This window comes from Sapajus apella, unplaced genomic scaffold (genome assembly GCF_009761245.1).
Source record: "Sapajus apella isolate SASKATOON/1434 unplaced genomic scaffold, GSC_monkey_1.0 scaffold50, whole genome shotgun sequence".
In the NCBI taxonomy this organism is placed as follows: domain Eukaryota; kingdom Metazoa; phylum Chordata; class Mammalia; order Primates; family Cebidae; genus Sapajus; species Sapajus apella.
This window is the reverse complement of record NW_022436990.1, coordinates 16,606,063-16,619,004: the sequence shown is the minus strand read 5'-3', so window position 1 is coordinate 16,619,004 and position 12,942 is coordinate 16,606,063. Positions and strand designations below refer to the sequence as shown.

At 39.0% G+C, this 12,942-nt stretch overlaps 1 long non-coding RNA gene across 1 annotated transcript in view; it reads left to right on the top strand.

Moving 5' to 3' along the window:
* LOC116526333 overlaps nucleotides 1-12,145 on the top strand; it is a 69,712-nt gene extending 57,567 nt beyond the window's left edge. Inside the window, exon 4 of the long non-coding RNA XR_004258100.1 lies at nucleotides 10,330-12,145. This is a non-coding gene — a long non-coding RNA (uncharacterized LOC116526333). The remainder of the gene's footprint in view (nucleotides 1-10,329) is intronic.
* Nucleotides 12,146-12,942: the final 797 nt, after the last annotated feature.

Genomic DNA, 12,942 nt, shown 5'->3' with positions numbered 1-12,942 from the left:
CCAGCCTTGCAACCCAGGGATGAGGCCAACTCAATTGTGCTGGATAAGCTTTTTGATGTGCTGCTGGATTCAGCTTTCCAGTATTTTATTCAGAATTTTCACACTGATGTTCATCAGGGATATTGGCCAAAAATTTTCCTTTGTTGTTGTGTGTCTACCAAGTGTTGGAATCAGGATGATACTGGTCTCATAAAATGGGTTAGGGAGGAGTCCTTCTTTTTCTATTGTTTGGAATAGCTTCAGAAGAAATGGTACCAGATCCTCTTTGTACTTCTGGTAGAATTTGGCTGTGAATACATCTGGTCCTGAGCTTTTCCTTGTTGTTGGTAGGCTATTAATCACTGCCTTCATTTCAGAACTTGTTATTGGTCTACTCAGAGATTCAACTTCTTCCTGATTTAGTCCTGGGAAGGTGTATGTATCCAGGAATTTATCAATTTCTAGATTTTCTAGTTTATTTGCATAGAGGTGTTTATAGTATTCTCTGGTGGTAGTTTGTATTTCTGTGGGATCAGTGGTGAAATAATTTTTAAATTCTCTTTGTTGTTTCTCTCTTCTCTTTATTATTCTGTCTAGAGGTTTACCTATTTTGTTGACCTTTTCAAAGAAACAGCTCCTGGATTCACTGATTTTTTTTAAGGGTTTTTGTGTCTCCATCTCCTTCAGCTCTGCTCTGATCTTAGTTATTTCTTGTCTTCTACTAGCTTTTGAATTTGTTTGCTCTCGCTTCTTGAGTTCTTTTAATTGTGATGTTAGTGTGTCAATTTTAAATCTTTTCTGCTTCAGGCTGTGGGTATTTAGTGCTATAAATTTCCCTCTAAACTCTGCTTTGCCTGTGTCCTAGAGATTCTGGTACATTGTGTTTCAAATAATTTATTTCTGCCTTAATTTTGTTATTTACCCAGTAGTCATTCGGGAGCAGGTTGTTCAGTTGCCATATACTTGTATGGTTTAGATTGAGTTTACTAATCCTGAGTTCTAATTTGATTGTACTGTGGCCTCAGAGACTGTTTGTTATGATTTTCTTTCTTTCATGTTTGCTGAGGAGTGTTTTACTTCCAATTGTGTGGTCAATTTTAGAATAAGTGTGATGGGGTGCTGAGAAGAATTTAAATTCTGTTGATTTGGGGTGGAGAGTTCTATAGAGGTCTATTAGGTCCTCTTGGTCCAGGGCTGAGTTCAAGTCCTAAATACCCTTGTTAATTTTCTGTCTCATTGACCTGTCTAATATTGACAGTGGGGTGTTAAAGTCTCCCACTATTACTGTGTGGGAGTCTAAGTCTATTTGTAGGTCTCTAAGAACTTGCTTTATGAATCTGGCTTCTCCTGTATTAGGCACATATATAGTTATGTATATGTACCTAATACAGGGTAGTTAGCTCTCCTGCATTGATCCCTTTACCATTATTGAATACCTTTCTTTGTCTATTTTGGTTTAGAATCTGTTTTATCAGAGAGTAGGATTGCAACCCCTCTTTTTGTTATTGTTTTTTTGTTTTGTTTTGTTTTGTTATTTGCTTGGTAAATATTCCTCTATCCCTTTATTTTGAGCCTATGTGTGTCTCTGCATGTGAAATGGGTCTCCTGAATATAGCACACCAATGGGTCTTGACTCTTTATTCAATTTGCCAACCTATGTATTTTAATTGGGGCATTTAGCCTATTTACATTTAAGGTTAATATTGTCATATGTGAATTTGATCCTGTCATTACAATGCTAGCAGGTTATTTTGCCCATTAGTTGATGCAGTTTCTTCATAGTGTCAATGTTCTTTACAATTTGATATGTTTTTGCAGTGGCTGGTGTCTGTTGTTACTTTCCATGTTTAGTGCTTCCTTCAGGAGCTCTAGTAAGGCAGGCCTGGTGGTGATAAAATGTCTCAGCTTTTGCTTGTCCATAAAGGATTTTATTTCTCCTTTGCTTATGAAGCTTAATTTGGCTGGATATGAAATTCTGGGTTGAACATCTTTTCCTTAAGAATGTTGAGTATTGGGCCCCATTCTCTTTTGGTTTGTAGGGTTACTGCAGAAACATCTGCTGTTGGTCTGATGGGCTTCCTTTTGTGGGTAATGCAATCTTTCTCTCTGGTTGTCCTTAACATTTTTTTCCTTGATTTCAACCTTGGTAAATCTGAGGATTATTTGTCTTGGGGTTGCTTTTCTCAAGCAGTGTCTTTGTGGTGTTCTCTGTATTTCCTGAATTTGAATGTTGGCCTATCTTCCTAGTTAGGGGAAGTTCTCCTGGATAATGTCCTGAAGAATGTTTTCCAACTTGGTTCTATTCTCTTCATCACTTTCATGTACACCTTTCAAATGTAGGTTTGGTCTTTTCACCTAGTCCCATATTTCTTGGAAGCCTTGTTTGTTTCTTTTCATTTTCTTCTATACTCTTGTCTAAACACTGTATTTCATTAGGTTTATCATCAATCTGTGATATCCTTTTTTCTACTTAACTGATTCATCTATTGATACTTGTGTATGATTCATGAAGTTCTCATGCTGTACTTTTCAGCTCCATCAGGTAATTTATGTTCTTCTCTAAACTGGTTATTCTAGTTAGCAATTCCTCTAACCTTTTTTTCAGGATTCTTAGCTTTCTTGCATTGGGTTAGAACATGATCCTTTAGCTTGGAGGAATTTGTTACTACCTACCTTTTGAAGCCTAATTCTGTCAATTCGTGAAATTCATACTCCATCCAGTTTTGTTCTTTTGCTTGCAAGGAGTTGTGCTCCTTTGAAGAAAAGGAGACGTTCTGATTTTTGGTATTTTCAGCCTTTTTGCATTGGTTTTCCCTCAACTTCGTGGATTTATCTACCTTTGGTCTTTGATGTTGGTTAGCTTTGGATAGAGCTTCTCTGTGGATGTCCTTTTGGTTGATGTTGATGCTACTCCTTTCTCTTTGTTAGTTTTCCCCCTAACAGTCAGGACCCTCTGCTGCAGGTCCATTGGAGTTTGCTGGAGCGCTACTCCAGGACCTTTTTGCCCGTATTACCAGTGGAGGCTGTAGAACAGCAAAGATTGCTGCCTGTTTCTTCCTCTGGAAGATTTATGCTAGTGGGACATCTGCCAGATGCTAACCAGAGCTCTCCTGTATGAGGTGTCTGTCAACCCCTGCTGGGAGGTGTCTCCCAGTCAGGAGGCAGGGGCATCAGGGACCCAGTTGAAGAGGGAGTCTGTCCCTTAGCAGAGCTTGAGCCCTGTGCTGGGAGATCTGCTGCTCTTTTCAGACCTGGCAGGAAGAAATATTTAAGTCTGCTGAAGCACCCACAGCTGCCCCTTCCTCCAGGTGCTCTGTCCCAGGGAGATGGGAATTTCATCTAGAAGCCCCTAACTGGGGCTGCTGCCTTTCTTTTAGAGATGCCCTGCCCAGAGAGGAGAAATCTAAAGAGGCAGTCTAGTTACGTGGGCTTTGCCCAGCTGTGGTGGGCTCTGCCCAGCTCAAACTTCCTAGCAGCTTTGTTTACACTGTGAGGGGAAAACCGCCTACTCAAGTCTCAGTAATGGCGGGTGCCTCTCCTCCCCCACCAAGCTCAAGCATCCAAGGTCAAATTGAGACTGCTGTGCTAGAAGTGAGAATTTCAAATTGGTGGATCTGAGCTTGCTGGGCTCCATGGGGGTAGGATCCACTGAGCTAGACCACTTGGCTCCCTGGCTTCAGCCCTCTTTCCAGGGGAGTGAATGGTTCTGTCTTGCTGGCATTCCAGGTACCACTGGGATATGAAAAATAACTCCTGCAGCTAGCTCGGTGTCTGCCCAGATGGTCGTCCAGTTTTGTGCTTGAAGGCCAGGGCCCTGGTGGCATAGGCACCGGAGGGAATCTCCTGGCCTGTGTATTGTGAAGACTGTGGGAAAAGCACAGTATCTGGGCCAGAGTGAACCATCCCTCATGGCATAGTCCTTCAAGGCTTCCCTTGGCAAGGGGAGGGAGTTCCCTGACCCTTTGCACTTACCAGGTGAGGTGATACCCCACACTGCTTTGGCTCGCCCTCTGTGGGCTGTACCCACTGTCTAACCAGTCCCAATGAGATGAGCTGTGTACCTCAGTTGGAAATGCAGAAATTACCCACCTTCTGCATTGATCTTCTTGGGAGCTACAGGCAGGAGCTATTCCTGTTCAACAACTCTTTGAGTTAGATTATCATTACAAGTGTTGAAATTCAATATCATACCAGTTGGTGTGATATCTGCTTCCTGCACACAGCAAAAGGCCATTGTTTCAACAAAAAGAAGTTGTTGTGGACTGCTTGTGTTCCCCAAATACCTATGTTGAAGCTCTGACGTGCAATGTATTTAAAAACAGGGCCTATAGTTTGTAATTAGGCTAAATGAGGTCATGAGGCTAGAGTTTTCATGGTGGGATTAGTGCTCTTACAGGAAGGGACCCTAGAAATATTGCTCTTTCTTTTCCTCCCCTCAATCACACAAAGGGGTCATGAGAGGACACAGCAAGAAAGCTGCTGTCTGCAACCCAAGGGGAGAGCCTTCACTGGGGACAGACCATAGCGACACCCTGTTATCAGACTCTTAGCCTTCAGAACTGTGAGAAAATAAATTTATATTGTATGAGCCATCCTGACTATTGTATTTTGTTATGGCAACCTAAGTAAACTAAGACAGGGAATTTCCTTAGTGTTCTATTTGAAAGGGTTAGAAATAATCTGTGAAACTGGAATTCTATTCCTAAAAATACGAAAAATGGTACAGGGTATCTAAAAGTGTGAAAGAAAAAAAAAAACGTACTTTATAAAATGTTTTAAAATTCACTGTCAGGAAATTAAAAGCAATCTTCATAGACTAGAAATCCAGAAGGTAAAGCTAGAGAAGTATGAATGCACTGAAGCAGGATTCTGCCCATGGGTATCCGCCAATTCTTGATGACCTAGATGAGTTTTTACTGAAAAGGTAAAGGGGCAGTTTAGGGCCCACTCAAGGAGGAAGATTGGAACTCAGAGGCCTGAGACTAAAGATTCAAAATCAAAACTCTCAAAAGGAAATAGGTAAGGAGGATAAACTTAAAATACACACACACACACACACACACACACACACACACACACACAAACACACCATTTAGATGAAAATCATGGGCATAATTACCTATCTTTACCTTGGCTCTGAGTAAAATTGAAAATAAAAACCTCTCTCCTGAAAATTCTTAAACACAAACCTATGCTTGTGCAAGTGGAGGCCAGAAATCCTATTACCTATACAGTCTTCACTTTTCTTTGCCCAACAAAAATACAAGCTGGGAATTGCCTTTTAAGTGGTTCTGAGTGAAGCTTTAGTCTACTTCTGTGGCTGTTCTCAAGGTTCTTCATGTCAACTTTTGGCAAGCTGACATAAAGTCATAGAATCGGGCTGTACACCTGGGAGAATGAATGAAGGAAAAGTTGGATGGAAGGAAAAGGTAATGTTCGCAATGTACTAAATGTTTTATGTTCACTATTCTATCTAATTCTCATACCCACCTGTCACATAAACACTGTTGTTTTCATTTAAAGATTAGGTCACTGAAATTCAGAGAGGGTAGGCGACTTGCTAAGGTACACACAGAAACTACATGGTCAAGCCATAGGGGGAGTCCAATTCTGAGGTCTCCAAAGTCCTTCAGTTACTTACAGCACAAACCATGTCTCATGATAACAGTTATAACACATAAATTAAAGCCTGATGAGTGAAGAGTGTATATTTCACATGGATAGCATTAAGATCTAAGTGAGGCTTGTTTTTGTTTTCCTACTATTTTGTCCTCAGGCAATACTGTAAAAAAATCTTTTAAAATTCCAGGTCCTCAGGAGGTCATTTTAGTGGTCCTGGAAATTGTAAAACAAATTGTTGTGAACAGGCTTTTTAAATTGTTTCTTGGCAGGAATTGAATAATCAAGTGCAATGAATTTAATTGATTACAGAAGAACGTTCCTTTGAGCTGATGCAGTGACTGTTTTTGGTTTGTCTGTGGCTTAAAATGTGAATTGATGTAATGACTACCAATGTTAGGTTTTACTATTGGAAAAATCTTCAGTGGGAAAAATTGGAAATGCTTGATTTGAACTGTTTCTTAAATGATGTCTTTCAATATGTAAAAGTGATTATCTGCCTGTGGCCTCTCTACTTAAATCTTACCTTACTTCCATTTTCTCAACCTGGATTTTGATTCTTTTAGTGGAGACATGATTAAAACCATACTAGTGCTCATTATTCCACCACTAACTGGATGTGAGCTTGGTCATGTTGCTGAACATTTCTGCCTCAGTACATTGCTTTGCCTTTTTTTTTTTTTTTTTTGAGACAAGGTCTCACTCTGTTGCCCAGGCTGGAGTCAAGTGGGTGGCATAATTACGGCTCACTGCAGCCTCAACCTCATGAGTTCAAGCAATCCTCCCACCTCAGCCTCTCGAGTTGCTGGGAGCACTGGTGCAAGCCACCATGCCCAGCTGATTTTTTTTTCATTTGTAGAGACAAAGTCTCACTATGTTGCCTAGGCTGGTCTCAAACTCTTGTGCTCAAAGCCATCCTCTTGCCTTGGCCTCCTGAAGTGCTGGGATTACAGGTGTGAGGCACAGCCCCTCTCCTTTGCTTTATAAAATGAGGAAAATGATAATTCCAACTTTTATGTAATGTTGTAATAACTAAATAAGTTAATATCTTAATATGCGACCTGGAACATGGCAGGAGGTTAGCAAATATTAGCTAATACATTAGTTCCCTCTTATCCGTGGTTACACTTTCAATGATTTCAGTTACCAGTGGGTAACTGCAGACTGAAAAATATTAAGATATTTTGAGAGAAAGAGCAAGGGAACACATTCATATAACTTTTATTACAATATGTTATTCTATAATTGTTCTATTTTATTATTAGTTATTATTGTTAATCTCTTATTGTGCCTAATTTATAAATTAAGCCTCACCATGGGTATAAATGTACAGGAAAAAACATAAGGTATATAAGGTTTGGTATTATTTGTAGTTTCAGGCATCTACTAGGAGTCTCAGAACTTACCCCCTATAGATAATGGGGGATTCTTATATTCTTAGTAAGAGTGAACATTTTCAGCATCTCTTAGGTGTGATGTTAACATCTGATGTTACTGAAAATTTGCAGATATTACCCGTGGGCTGGCTATTGGCATTCTTTGAGATTTATAGAGAATGAGAGAAATTACAAAAATGGAAAGTAATAACAAGGAGAAATACAGAAAATAATATCGTGGCAAGCTGGATGTGAATATCTATCTAGGCAATGTCTGGAGCTGTCACTGGATCAGCATGTGCTACATATGCCATTTTGTCTGCCCTATCTCCCCATCCAAACAGCTTGGGACCTGGCATCATGTTGGTTTGCTAGGGCTGCTGTAACAAAGTACCACAAATTGTGGGGCTTAACAACAGAGATTTATTGCCTTGCAATATTGAAGGCCAGAAATTCAAAATCAATGCATTGGTAGGGTTAATTCTTTCTGAGGGCTGTGAAGGGAGGATGTGTTCCAGCCCTCCCTTTTGGCAAGAAGATGGCTATATTCACATTTGCATGGCGTTTTCTTTACATCTTCAAATTGTAACCCCTCTGTGCATGTCTGTGTCCAAATTCCTCTTTTTTATAATGACACTGTCATATTAGATTAAGGCCAACCCTAATGACCTCATTTTAACTTGATTGCCTCTATTAAGATTCTAGCTCCAAATAAGGTCATCTGTAACACTCTGCTCTCTGGCTGCCCCAATATTTATGTCCTTCTCACATGCAAATATATTCACCCCATCTCAACATCTTCAAAAATCTTAACCCATTTCAACATCAACTCTAGTCCAAAATCTCACTTAATGTCATCTCAATCAGGTATGGGTGAGACTCAAGATTTGATTCATCCTAAGGCAAAATTTCTCCCCAGCTGTGGACCTGTGAGTTTAGATGGCACACTATCTGGCTAGGGATCAGAGAATATATGTACAGAGATTTATAATGCAAGCATTGGTCTATAAGGAAGTCATGTGCCATGACTTTTAGTTAGATTTTGGGAACTATAATGAACATATTGCTTTATTTCTGAAGACATTAATTATAAAAATTGAAGAATGGAGAGGAGAGGGAGAAGGACCTGAGAAATTATGTTCTAAAAAGCTTGATGTGTATATGTAGAAAAATCATCCTGCAATGGAACATGAAACCTCAAAGAGACATGAATCTCCAATTAAAACCTGAGTGACAAAATTCTGAAGGGCTACAGATACAGGGTATATTTTACATTGAATAGAAGAAACAATCATGTAACTGTGAAGTATCCAAAACTTAACTCACAGCCCTTCTTTCTATACAACACTATTTCTTACAGAAAGCACTAAACTATCTAATATACAATTTTGCCCACATAATCACCCTGAAAGCATTTATGTAATCAAAGGGAGCCTCTGGGAATGGAAACGGGAATCTGGAAGTGAAACTCAAGAAAGATTTCATCACTGCACAAACAATTTCAAATTAAGCACTAATCAGAGGGGAAAATTAGGTTTATTCACAGGGGCCACTCAAAATAACCCTCTTAATAATGTAGAAATTGGCTGTAGCTAAAGCCCTACAAGTCTAGACACAAATACATTTAAAATACAGCAAAGCCAGTCAATATAAAATGTAGCAAATACAAGAAGTCAATGTAAAATAGATTTCCCAGATATGAGGAACGTAGTTCCAGGATTGTAGGCAAACTGCTCAGGAAAAAAAAATATATTATTTAGCAAAATTTTAGATTTATAAGACATATATCTGCTTTTATTAGTATCCTAACAAAATGACTTTAATATTCTCTTTCACTAATCAGGACAATTGCTGACCAAAAACAAAGCAGTCACTAGACTCTCTGGTCATATACGTCAAGCTAAAAAAAAAAATATATATATATATATATATATATGTATATATATATAGTTCAAAGAAAAGAGAAAAATAAGAAAAAGAAAGACATAAATTGGTGGCTGGTCTCCCCGAGGGTGGCATTAAACTCACATGAAGTTGAATTCTGATAGATTCTGGAGGATACATAGGGTTAACTGACATCCCCCCTATCTTCGCCCCCAGAGCCACACCAAATCCTGAGATACAAATCTCTGTGGCTGATTAAAGGTTTTCTGGTAAGAGAGTCTATCTGGTAGATAACAAGAGGCAGAGCTGTGACTAAGATCACTTAGTGACAGTCTCACCCTTAATGTGGGTGTTCTTATTTTCCCTTCTCATTTATCTTCCTATTGTTTCTTACTATCTCTTTTCACACTCCTCCATTTTCTTCTCTTCATACCTTTCCCAGGCTCAAGATCCTTGTACCAACATTGTTTATACCTGCAGATGGTCAAAGAGTCTGCTGACCTCTGCCTTCACTCATGAAATTTTCAAATACACCTGCTCCCATGCCTTGCAAATGGGCCCCATCTGAACCTCCAGTCACACTGGGGTGCCCTGCATCCCTAACTAGAGAATACCTAGTCTCCAGACAACCAGAGGAAAGCATTCTGTCTTCAGAAAAAAACACTAAGTATTCTCTGGCCCTGAGATCCCTCTAAAGTTGAGGTGAAGGGTTTGGAAAAACTTGAACCAAACTCTGTAAGCTGGATCAAGTTTCTCCGGTGATAAATGATTTTTTTAAAAGAAAAAAAAAATAAATGCGCTAAAGAGGTTATCAACATTCAGTCACCAATATCTGAATAATACAGATAAAGTTAGAGATAAACAGTTGGCCTGAAGATGCTCTGACCAATTTGATACCAATTAGTCACCTGTTGTTATTCTACTTTAAATTGAATTAAATTAAATTTAAAATGCCATTCCTCTGTCACACGACATTTCAAGTTCTCAGTAGCCACATGCATTTAGAAGCTACTGCATTGGGCAGTGAAAATGTAGAAATGTAGACCATTTCTGGTTATTAGAGGAAGTCCTGCTGGATAGCATTGGAAATCAGAGAGAGAGAGAGAGAGAGAGAAACAGAGAGAAACAGAGAAAGAGACAGAGAGAGACAGAGACAGAGTTAAAAGAAAGGGAAATAGGAAAAAAAAAGAAGAGAAAGGCAAGACAAAGAAGAAGGAACAAACAGTAATTGAAAGAATAAAACTGCAGTCTGAAATGGAGACATCTTCCTTCAGGCTCAAGTCACTCTCTGGGAGTCATGTGAATAATATGTTAAGAGATGCACAGTTTCCCAAGTGTTGATTTTAAGAGGCTGTCTTGCATCCAAGCAAATGAGTGTGGGGACTTACCTACACAGGAGGTTAGAGTTCTTGCAGCATTTAGCTGCTTTGACCTGAATCTACTCATTTTCATTTAGATATTTTCCTTGCAGCCTGCCAGTGAGCATCCTGGATCACTTCCCCACCTGGTCCCTCTGAATCTGGGAATGATTATGGCAATGAGGCTGGAACAACACATGTATTAGAAGTGAAGAGCATCACTGAGAATTTAGAGACTGTGTCTAGTTTGGAAGAACCCAAGGGAACTTCACAAAAAGTAATCAGAGTGAGTAGAGACGGATACATAATGCAAAGTGTTCCCTCCAGAAACTTTACTTCGACAAGAACAAGAGCATTTCCCTGAAGGACATGAATAATGTGAAGTGTAACCGTTCACCATGCTTCTCCAAGGCACCAAATGGGCTTTTAAGGCACACATTCCTGGGGGCTTAACAATGGATTCAAAATAGAAACTGTAAATTTGTTCCTTGTCTTTCTAAGTTTTCAATGAGAAGCACACAATGTTGGGTTGTTGTGCCGCCTGCCTTTATCAGGTAATAATACACTGGGAGGTTTATTTTTTTAAAAAAAATAGATTAGTAACACCTCAGAGGTTTCAGTATTCTTCACCCTCTAGTTTATGTAGTCAACCACAGGCCCCAGAGCAGACTCTGACAGCCTTTGAAAATATCTGCAGAATACAATGTGAAATGTCAGCTTACTTTATGATAAAACAACAATAACAAAGATATCATTTTCATTTAGAAGCCCTTAGAATTAATAAGCCTATGTACTAGTCATTTCTTCAGAAGAGAGAGCAGGAGAAGGTACAAACAAAGAAAATCACTCCAAATATGTCCAGATGCTACTGTAAGGAGAATGAGCCTCAAATTTCTTCTGCTTCACTTCTTTACCTCTACTTCTGAAACACCATTTTTATTCCAATATCCTCCTTCTCGATTATTTTTCAACAAGGAGCCCTGTGAACCACCTGTGGTCAACAGAAACCTCTTGCTGCAGACATAACTGCTTCCTACTATTCCTAGTCAGAATAATTTGTCCTGTTCCCACTATTTTTGGATCCTGATCTCTTAACATCTTAAATGCTGAACATCTAGGCCAGGAAAGGCACAGTTTAGTGAGATCAGTTAGAGTAGAAACTCTGCAGCCACACTCCCTGGGTGTGAATTCTTTGTTCTGCCTTATTATGTGTGTCACCTTCAGCAAGTTATTTAGTCCCTTTGAAATTCAGGTTCCTCCTCTGTAAAATAAACTTGTTAGGAGGTTTGAATGAGTTAATATCTCTGTAGCACTTAGAACAGTGCCAATAGTTGATTGATTGATTGTCAGACAAACAGGTGGATAGACTGACAGGCACTTGGGAAGTGTAGTCGAAGTCCAGCATTTATCCTTATTCATTCATTCATCTGCTATATGAAAGAAACTAATGGATAGGAAAATAGCTAAGACATAGTCCATGCACTTAAACAGCTCAAAATTTAATGAGAGACAGACATGTACTATAAAAGATTGTAATGGCTGCAATAGAGTCAGATACTGCTTTGTAAGTAGTAATTAATTCTTCCTGAGGGTTTAGGGAAAGATTCACAGACAAACCTGTGCCACTCTACAAGTTCAATATACATCCAGAAGCCACTGGGAATGATGTCAAGGGTGAGGTGAGTGAGAATCAAATATGACATGTCTATAGATTATCCTTCTCTTAGTATAGTCCCCACTACAAGATTACTCATACACACACTGGCTCCCCAGTTGAATGAACACTTTAACCTGCTTTTGCCAACACTTGAGGAGTTAAAGCTCCTCTGCAGCCCTATTACTTTGAACGTAGCCATTATTCCTTATTAAGCAGTAAGCAGTCAATCATTACAGCCACAAGTAGCCACACACTCAGGTGTGTATGAATACACACACATATATGTACATGCATGTATATATACATGCACATGTATTATGTAAATTTGCTTAATAATACATATTAATATACACATATATTAACACATATATACACATATATTAACCATCTGAGTGGTTGACTTTGTTAGCACTCAGAGAATAAAAATAATTATAGATGCTTGCTCATAGAGTTTGTAATACAGTGAAAGATACTACATGCCACCCAGGCATAGACGCAGCTAGCATAAAAGGGAAAAGGAGAGGGGGATTGGATTCGTAATTCTTTAAACATTGTCAAGAAATGTGGTAAATCTATTTTTAGATGATTTTAGTAATGTCTACCTGTAAGCACTATTACCACTAAGCAGCAAACAAAAGCCACATTCTCTCAGCAATGTTGCACTGAAGATCTATGCTGTCCCCCTGTCAGATACCTTCTAAAAGAGAACAGTGTTCTATTTAGTGTCCATGATTACAGAAGAGAGGTCTTCATTTAAGGACCAAGAAATATCCTTGAGTGCCTTCTACCATTTCAAACATTTTGTTTGTTTGTTTTGCTATCTAGAAATGAATGGATTGGGCTAAATTATTTAAAAAAAAAAAAAAAAAGACTTCCAATTCTGATGTTACCCTAAAGACAGAATACAAGCATTCCTGGGGGTGGCACCCAAATTCCACCTTCTTTGCTTCTGTGTTCCTCTTCTTCTTCAGCCAAAATATCCTTGTTTAATTGCATTACCACATAATTCAAACTACAGAACCTCTTTGGAAGCCATCTTGGACTTTTAAATTTTGGCCAATCAAAATAT